The sequence below is a fragment of the Triplophysa rosa genome, linkage group LG19, assembly GCF_024868665.1.
Source record: "Triplophysa rosa linkage group LG19, Trosa_1v2, whole genome shotgun sequence".
Lineage (NCBI taxonomy): Eukaryota > Metazoa > Chordata > Actinopteri > Cypriniformes > Nemacheilidae > Triplophysa > Triplophysa rosa.
Window position 1 is genome coordinate 11,909,025 of NC_079908.1, and position 10,098 is coordinate 11,919,122.

A 10,098-nucleotide genomic window follows, 5' to 3' on the forward strand; every position below is an offset into this window, starting at 1 on the left:
TCAGCAGGTGATCCGCTCCCTGCGTGCCACGTATATCCCAGGCGACCTGAACCAGACAGCCGACACGCTCTCTCGTCAGTCTACGCCTCGCGGAGAGTGGCGACTACACCCCCGCGCAGTCCAGCTCATTTGGGTGCAGTTCGGGCAGGCCCAGGTGGACCTGTTTGCCTCCCTCGAAACCACCCATTGCCCGCTTTGGTACTCTCTGACCGAGGGACCCCTCGGCACGGATGCCCTAGCGCTCAGCTGGCCGCGGGACAAGCAGAAGTACGGGGAAGTCAGGGAAGAGGAGCATCAAGTGCTACTCGTTGCGCCACACTGGCCCAACAACCGGACTTGGTTCTCGGAGCTAATGCTCTTGACGACAGCTCCCCCCTGGCCGATTCCCCTGTCGAAGGACCTGCTTTCCCAGCGGAAGGGCATGTTATGGCATCCCAGGCCAGACCTCTGGAACCTCCATGTCTGGCCCCTGGACAGGATGAGGAGATCCTGAGTGGTCTGCCCCCGGCGGTGGTAGCTACCATTTCTCAGGCTAGGGCACCTGCCACTAGGCGACTGTACGCCTACAAGTGGCACCTCTTCTCGACCTGGTGTGCTTCACGAGGAGAAGACCCACGGAGTTGTGCGATCGGGTCCGTGCTGTCCTTCCTACAAGAGAGACTCGAGACTAACCTCTTCCCCTCCACACTGAAAGTGTATGTAGGCGCCATTGCTGCTCATCACAACTCAGTTGCTGGAAAGTCTCTAGGGCAGCACGACCTGGTCATTAGATTCCTAAGGGGTGCGAGGAGGCGTAACCCGCCTCGTCCGCACTCCATACCCTCTTGGGACCTGAATGTAGCCCTGACAGGTCTCACCAGGCCCCCCTTCGAGCCCCTAGGGGGTCGAAGTTAAAGTTTGTCATGTTAACTTTGTCATGTTAAAGGCTCATCCATGACCCATCTTCAGTGACCTAGTTAAGGGGAGGAGGTTCTCGACCAAGATTTTACGGTACATGGGCCCGTCCCTCAGCCCCTCAATGCGGTATATAACATTTTTTTCCCCTGATTTTTTTTAATATTCTGTGTCTATCAGTTAAAATAAACCCACCATAAAAATGATAGACCCTTCATTTGTTTGTAAGTAGGCAAACTTACAAAATCAGCAGGGGATCAAATACTTATTTCCCTCACTGTACGTATATGCCAATCATATTAATTAGACACCTTTAAAGGGCGTACTGTAAATCTGAAACTGTTCAGCTGTGCGCAATTTCAAGATCATTTGCGATGTATAGATTTATAATCTGAAAGAGAGGCGTAAACACGTTTTCTGTGCGTCCGTCGTTCTATGAATCACACGTATGCACTTTGAGAAATGATCGTAAAAACAAACTTAGGACTTACTTACATTTTATAAATGAGGCCCCAGAAGCCCAGTGTGTTTTTTGTCTCATTCCATTTACTAAAATGGATGGCACGCCATTGCTGTACAATCTTGTCTATGGGGAGTAGCCAAGGAGCTTGGCTATTTTTTTCTATTGCTCTAGGGCTCTTGTGCTTCAGAGTTTCCTCCACATTTAAAACTGAAATGTAATGCAAAGTTTCGATGTTGTCCGGCAGTCTCACCCTCAACTCATTAGTAAGGGAGATCGTGAAGGCTACACACCGCTTTCAGACATTGTTTTCATCCTCAGGTGCAAGGTGGAGGTCAGCTGCCTTTGACTCAAAAAGGTAACCAAGGTACGGTTTGGGACTGTATACATCTATTGGCCCTTTGAGTACATCAATTTTTGCCAGTGGATTCAGCACCAGTGTTGGACACATTATTTTAAAAAAGTAATTAGTTATAGTTACTAGTTACTTCTCACAATAGTTATTTAGTTAGTAACTTAATTACATCATTATAAAAGTAACTAATTACCAGGGAATGTAACTATTGAGTTCCCTTTTAAAAAAATGTTCAAATATATCAAACAACTTGGATGCCCCCAATATTAAATATGTTAAATGAATAAAATGGAAACTAAATAGAATAAATTATTTGTAAAAACATTGTACACTAATCTACATGATTTAATAGGTGAGAGACACCTATTAAATTCAATATTTTATATATCAATATATTATTATTGTAAATATTGAACATATGATCATTACTATCCTGGAACAATAAAACACAATATAATATTTCATAACTTTAACTATTTATTGCACAGACCACATCTGGTCAGCAAATAAGACAAAAAATATATTCTGCTCCTAAAGACATGTACCAACTTCACAACTGCTAGACATACTGTACTGTAGGCCTACTACTTATTTTTTGTAGTTTCTTACAAAAGTAAACAGTTTAATAACAAGAAGTGCTCTTAATGTTTTGACTGCTTTCCAGTATGACAGCGGAATGTTAGGAGACAGAATATTTAATTATTCGCAGTTATTGTTTGACAGCGGAGCGCGAGTATAGTTTCACTTTCACTTTGTAAATGTTATAGTTTTATGTTACCCGCAGCAGCATGCCTGATCATTTCATCCATTTAAAAAGTCTTTGTGCTTTGCTTCACATTGCCGTGACAAAGTCAGAAAGTAAACAAATGCCCAAACAAGCTGTAGCATCATAGGTTTTACTGCACAGCATGGATGTATACGTTTTCAGCACGTTTCAGTGTGGATAGGCAGCACTAGGAAAACACTTGAAAAAGCTAAACTTTTCAATGGGAAACGTATGGACAAGGTCACAGCTACTGATTTTTAGGTGGCATGTGACGATGTAATTGTGAGGTGCTTCATAGATTAGAATTACTTGCCACCGAAGTGGAGCCTCTTCCTGGGCATAAATTGCACGTTACATACACATTCATTGTGTTTCACCATTAATGAGGGAAAAGTAGTGCTTATATTTCCAATTTGCGAAAGCTAAAGTATCTCACAGAAGTGCGTATGTAATATGCTGGGAATGATACTGTGAAAAGTATTATATATATATATATATCAGTTGTTAGTATTTTTTTGTACTTTCCCATGTTATATATATATAGCACTGAAATGTTTCTGTTTATGAAAATGTTACTATGGGTAAGATAGTTGCAGCTTATTGGTTGCGTGAGGCGTGCGTCTTCTAGTAGGTGGGAGTTCTCGCATGCGCTTCATTCGTAGTAAACAATGTGAGTGAAGAGCATCGTGCACTGTACTTATTATTGAAATCCTCCTTTTCAGGTATTTTAAACGCACCTTTGCACACAAATGTTCAATGCTGCTTCGAAATGTATTCCACTAAATGCTGTTTAGAAATGTTAGGTTTAACCGTTTTATATTGTAAAGCTATCCGCTAGCATTAGCACATAGAAATAGTGCACATTGTAACACGCATGTGTATGTGAATAATTAAATGTTAGGACCACATGAGTCAGTCGATTTAAAGTTCATTGAATGTTGCGAGTTGATTGTATAGTTTACAGTGTTTTAGTGAAATGTACCCTAGCAGATTTGGCAATCGGCTAATGCTACCACGTGGGTTTCCTCGCACACTGTATATAACGCATGTAAGGGGTAAATGTTCACCAGTTGTGTCTTATGCTGTGAAGTGTCCTTCTACGGATGATAACAGCTGAATGTGTGATTTATTATTGGATGCTGTAAAAGTTGCAAACTTGTGGGTAATCTGGAATTTGAATGTAGTATAGCCCACATGCTACCTCCGGTGCATTTTTATATGCATTTTGTGAAGTGTGAGAGGACAGGTACTGGGAAAAATACATGTCAATGTTAATTGAATGAAATGTAATTTGTGACCTAAACCGACACTGGCATGTAATGCATTTACAGTACGGTTGTGCTTAAAAAGTGCTGATTTATTGTTTGAATTCATTTTCTCCATTTAAATATGTAAACTGATGCATTTATTACTGTAAAACTGTTGATTTGTTATCAAAACTGGATTCGTAGTAAACAATGTGAGTGAAGAGCATCGTGCACTGTACTTATTATTGAAATCCTCCTTTTCAGAGGTACTACACGTACACCCCTCACATTTTTGTAAATATTTTAGTATATCTTTTCATGTGACAACACTGAAGAAATGAAACTTTGCTACAATGTAAAGTAGTGAGTGTACAGCTTGTATAACAGTGTAAATTTGCTGTCCCCTCAAAATAACACACAGCCAATAATGTCTAAACCGCTGGCAACAAAAGTGAGTACACCCCTAATTGAAAATGTCCAAATTGGGCCCAATCAGCCATTTTCTCTCCCCGGTGTCATGTGGTTCTTTAGTGTTACAAGGTTTCTGGTGTGAATGGGGAGCATGTGTGTTAAATTTGGTGTTATCGCTCTCTCTCACTCATACTGGTCACTGGAAGTTCAACATGGCACCTCATGGCAAAGAACTCTCTGAGGATCTGAAACAAAGAATTGTTGTTCTACATAGGGATGGCTTAGGCTATAAGAAGATTACCAAGACCCTGAAACTGAGCTGCAGCATGGTGGCCAAGACCATACAGCGGTTTAACAGGACAGGTTCCATTCAGAACAGGCCTCGCCATGGTCATCCAAAGAAGTTGAGTGCACGTGCTCAGCGTCATATCCAGAGGTTGTCTTTGGGAAATAGATGTATGAGTGCTGCCAGCATTGCTGGAGAGGTTGAAGGGGTGGGGGGTCAGGATGTCAGTGCTCAGACCATACGCCGCACACTGCATCAAATTGGTCTGCGTGGCTGTCATCCTAGAAGGAAGCCTCTTCTGAAGATGATGCACAAGAAAGCCCGCAAACAGTTTGCTGAAGACAAGCAGACTAAGGACGTGGATTACTGAAACCATGTCCTGTGGTCTGATGAGACCAAGACAACCTTATTTGGTTCAGGTGGTGTGAAGCATGTGTGGCGGCAACCAGGTGAGGAGTACAAAGACAAGTGTGTCTTGCCTACAGTCAAGCATGGTGGTGGGGAGTGTCATGGTCTGGGGCTGCATGAGTGCTGCCGGCACTGGGGAGCTACAGTTCATTGAGGGAACCATGAATGACAACATGTACTGTGACATATTGAAGCAGATCATGATCCCCTCCCTTCGGAGACTGGGCCGCAGGGCAGTATTCCAACATGATAACGACCCCAAAAGAAGCTGAGGGTAAAGGTGATGGACTGGCCAAGCATGTCTCCAGACCTAAACCCTATTGAGCATCTGTGGGGCATCCTCAAAAGGTGGAGGAGCGCAAGGTCTCTAACATCCACCAGCTCTGTGATGTCATCATGGAGGAGTGGAAGAGGACTCCAGTGGCAACCTGTGAAGCTCTGGTGAACTCCATTCCCAAGAGGGTTAAGGCAGTGCTGGAAAATAATGGTGGCCACACAAAATATTGACACTTTGGGCCCAATTTGGACATTTTCACTTCAGTTATGCTGTTCTCTCCCAGCCCACTCACAAACCAATCAAAATCAGTTATGTGTCCCACCCCCCAACACACACAGCAGAGAAAAACACTTTGCAGGTCCTTTGGATGAGAGAGAGCCTACTCGGATGAAAACTGCTTCAGTGAGCTCAATTATAGTAATGCTGCATTTTATTGTCAGTAACCGTAATAGTTTTGTAACGGGGGAAATTCTTTTGATTACTCGTTACTGAAAAAACTAACACCGTTAGTAACGCCGTTTATTTATAACGATGTTATTCCCATCACTGATTTTTACATATTTTTAATACAATTTACGGATTATAGATCTGTCTATCTATATTCCAGGTATTTTTGTGTACACTGCTGAATAATTTATGATATTATTAATGATAAATTGGAATTGCAGGACAAGATCGACATATTTGGTTAAGGTTTTTGTTATAGGAACAATAAACAATGTAAAAAGTGACAGTTTATAAAATTGTATTGCATTAAAAATGTGTACATTTTTAATAATGAATAAAAATCTGTAGTAAAACAGGGAATTGAGCAGGAATCTTGAAAAATGGAATTGGAATCGACTCCAAAAATTCAAAATCGAAAAGCCCAAGGTGTCCCCTAGTGGGGATGGTGAGTCGACTCCAAAAGAGTTGATTCCTCAACATTTAATTTTCCTAAAGTCAGATTCGACTCCAAGACAGGAATTGACTCCAACTCCTTTTCGACTCTTTTAATGTTGTCATTGAATCAATTTGGTAAATTGTCTTTGTGATTGGCGCAAAGCAAAGAATAGCATTTAAAAAACAATCACGTTTAAGGTAAAAGTCATACATCCTCTCTCTCTCTTTGACTGTACGTGTTTACGTCCCATCCAAAACTGCTTTAATCAGTCCATGAGCGACACCTACTGGTACTCTCACAAAAGGGCACACATTATTCCCCATTCATTCTTCACCTTCAATCCGATCATATAAAATTCTCACATTCTTATTAAAAACTCTCATATATTTCGTCTGTACCCAAAACATAGAATAAATAAAGACATAACCTCAAAAAGTAGTTGTATAACTTAGACTGGAAAGCTTTCCGCAACATCTTGCGAGACTCGGGCAAAAAGTCTTATGATATATCCAGAACGTGATGCATGATGGGATACACTTAGCCATGAATACAGCTCGGAAGCGGTATTCAAGATAGGCCCTGTCCCAAATGGCGCACTCCGGTGTTGTGGACCTCCCCAGTCCACACTTGGTGACGTCAGGAAGTGCAGACCTACAGGTCACTATACACGACTCCACAAGGGTACATGGGAGTGCATTTTTGGCCAGACTTGAGGTCATCACGCCAGAAAGAGCAAGTGGTGCTTTCTAATCACTCTCGCGGTACTTTGTTGTCATTCGCTGATCAGTCTGCGCAGCGCCGCGTGAAGTCGATCACACTTATTGTCCCATTGTAGTTATTTGGGACTGGAGCTGCCGGTTTTTATTGTTCTGTCTTTCATATGTTGATATGCCACCCGAGCATTATGCAATAGATACTTATGTTTGTAATGCATTCATTTGTCATGACGTAAATGCAACTGCTTATGTATATTTATTTTTTTGTATATGTAATGGGTTGAGAAAACGCCATTATTGTAAGTTAAATTTGACAACCCCCCCCCCCATTTTTTTTTTTTGAAAGAAATAAGAACTGGTCTAATTTCAAGTTATTATGGGTCATTACACCGCCTCGCCAATAGATGGCGCATCAGGCGCTTTTGGAAGACGCAAGGGACTAACTTCCGCTAAAAGTGTAATGTTAGGGAATGTAAGGGAGTTGAGAATAGGCCTCTACACGTAATCTAGAATGTGTTTTAATTCATTGAGGAGTAAAAATGACGGAACAAATAAGTTTGATATGTATTTCATTAGTTGAAAGAAATGTTTTATCCATGTTGCATATTGAAATAGCAGTAAATAAGGAGGATGCATTGACTGAATTATGTTGCAGTTGTGATGAAATATAGTTTTGGTAATGTATTATCCTGGTGATTGTGCGCTGTTTTAAAAGGTGTCATTGTTACAGTATATTTGGAATATGGTTAAGGATCTATGCTATTCTGTAGGCCTATATATGTATCTATATACATATATTTTTCATGGTATTTGTAAAGTTATCTGATGTTATATTATCTTAAAACTGTATATATGTATACAAACATACAAAGTGCTGTACGGCAGTATGTCAAATACTAGGTATACTTTGCATATATTTTGTCTCATGTCCAAATCAATCTGTGGTGTGTATAATTGTTTTGCATAAATGTACTTGTTAATTGTGAAATTGTTCAAATGTTGAATTATCTGAGCTTAAAGGAGTTAGGAGAAATTAGTTCAGTAATAAACTGACTGCCATTACGAAAAGACGTAACTTCAGTCTCTTTGTGTCTTTCTCAGTTTATTCACCGATCCACAGTGCCTGACGCCTGTGCATCGCTTGCTGCCGGCACAGATATCCCCTAGGTCTGAGGCCGGTAACATATACACTATTCTTCTGTATATGTACACACACACACTAGAAAAGGAAACCTATAACAAATGAGCATGAGCGCATGTTGCGTTTCCCTCAATCAGTGTATTGTAAGTGATAGAAAAAGGAAAAAAATAACAAGTTCAAGCTTTCTTGAAAGGTGGGAAGGCCCCTACCTTCGGCCTCACAGGCAGCGGCCTTGTTTCTCTAACAGCGAGAAGCAGCCCGGAACCGTAAGGCCACTGGGTAAGCGCTACTTCCTCAAGTGGGGGATGTGCTACAGAGACCACTTCCTACCGCAGGGAGGAGTCTAGTGGAGATACCAACATGGTCTCACTGATGGGGGAGAACTCATGGGAAGAAAGTGCAGCTGAAGAGTAAACCGCGAGGTGGAGGTCCACCTGGGGAGGTCGTGGGTTACCAAGGTGGGAACCAGCATGAGGATACATCCGACGGAACTGCCCTACTGGGGGGTTGCAATTTCTGGTAGCACTAGGTCCGGTTAGAGCTATGTTGCGAATAACTCCAGAGATACCCGGCCTAAGGGGCAGGGCTGCTCTGCCCAGCCCGCCCGCAGGATGTGCTTGCTAGTGATGGATGGAGTGCCTGTTCTTCACCCAGTGGGGGAAGAAGGGAGGCTAGTTAGTACACTGACCCCCTTAGGAGAAAGGGGGGAAGGTACTGTCATAGGCGTACACCCTACCAGCCGCCAGTCTTGCCTGACTGCAAGACTCGAGCCGATACCGGTTTTACGCAGAGGCTGTAGAACCTCGCGAAGGTGATGGGTGTAGCCCAACCCGCAGCTCTGCAGATGTCTGCCAGAGAGGCGCCTCGCCAAACTCTGTTTGAGACAGCCCTCCCTGCTGATCTCCAAAACAGACAAAGAGCTGCTCAGAGCTCTGTGTCTCTGCGTGCGGTCTAAGTAAAGGCGCAGCGTGTGTACTGGACACAACACGGACGGGGTTGGGTCTTCCTCCCCAGTGGGGAGCGCCTGTAAGTTCACCACCTGGTCCCGAAAGGGAGCCTCGCCATGACGCAACGTCGAGTTGCCGAACACCGTCGTGTAGAGGGTGAGAGCAGCTATGATAAACACCCAGAGAGAGAGAGAGAGAAACCTTTAGAAGTGGGTAGTTGGGACGGGGCAGGAACCGTCCCGGATCGACCAACCAGCAATGGAATGGCTGGGGTCGGGCCCAAAAGGTGTTTTTGATCTCCCTCGGGTCTTCCCATGAGGGCCGCTACAGCTTCCGCCGCGGCTGCTGATGGGGTGGTGGTCTGCTGGGAGGCAGAGGGTGCACGGGATCTCGACGGCCAGGGGACGGCCGAGTCACGGCGGGGGAGGATATGCTTGATATCCTTTGTCTGTTCCTTTTACGGTCGGGAACTGTGGCTCGGCAGTATCACCAAACAGCCCCCCCTTGCGAGATGGGTGCGTCGAGAAAGCGGACTTTCTCGCAACCCATCTGTGCAGGGTTTGGCCAGAGGTGTCTCTCCTGGACCACATGTGTGGACACCGCCCGACCCAGGGCCCGCGCGGTCACGTTGGTCGCCCGTAGAGCGAGGTCGGTGATGACGCGGAGTTCATGCATAAGCGCTGGGTCGGTCTTACCCTCGTGGAGCACTCTGAACGCCTTGGCCTCAGGATGGCCATAGCGGGGAGAGAGGGGACAGCTTGGCCCGCAGCAGAGTCAGCTCTCGACATCCTGGATGCCGAAAAGCCTACGTGCTTTGGACGGGAGTCTAGGTATCCTCTAGCTGCCCCACCATCGAGGGAAGAAAGGGTGATGGAACTAGTTGACGTGCACGAGCCGAAGGTGGCGTTCCAGGTCGTACTAAGTTCCTCATGCACTTCCGGGGAAACACGGCACTGGGGCGAGTATGGCATGGAGCCGCTCTCAAACCCGAGGTACCATGTATCCAGCCGCGAGCATTGGGAGAGGCAGTGCGGGCACTGCAACCCAACGCCGGCGGCCCGGGAAAGCATGGCTGACATTTCGACGTCAGCTTCTTCCTGATCTCGACCCCCCGAGGGAGGGAGCTTCAAGGAATCATCGGAGTCTGATGCCAGTAAGTCACCCTCCGATGCTGCAACAGACATCTCATCATCACGTACCGTGTCCGATACGTGATTGAGGAATAAGACGGCAGACCGTCTCATGGGGAACGGTCAGACGAGCAAGACGAGGTGCGAACGGTCCGCGAGCCAGTGTGTAACCAAGGT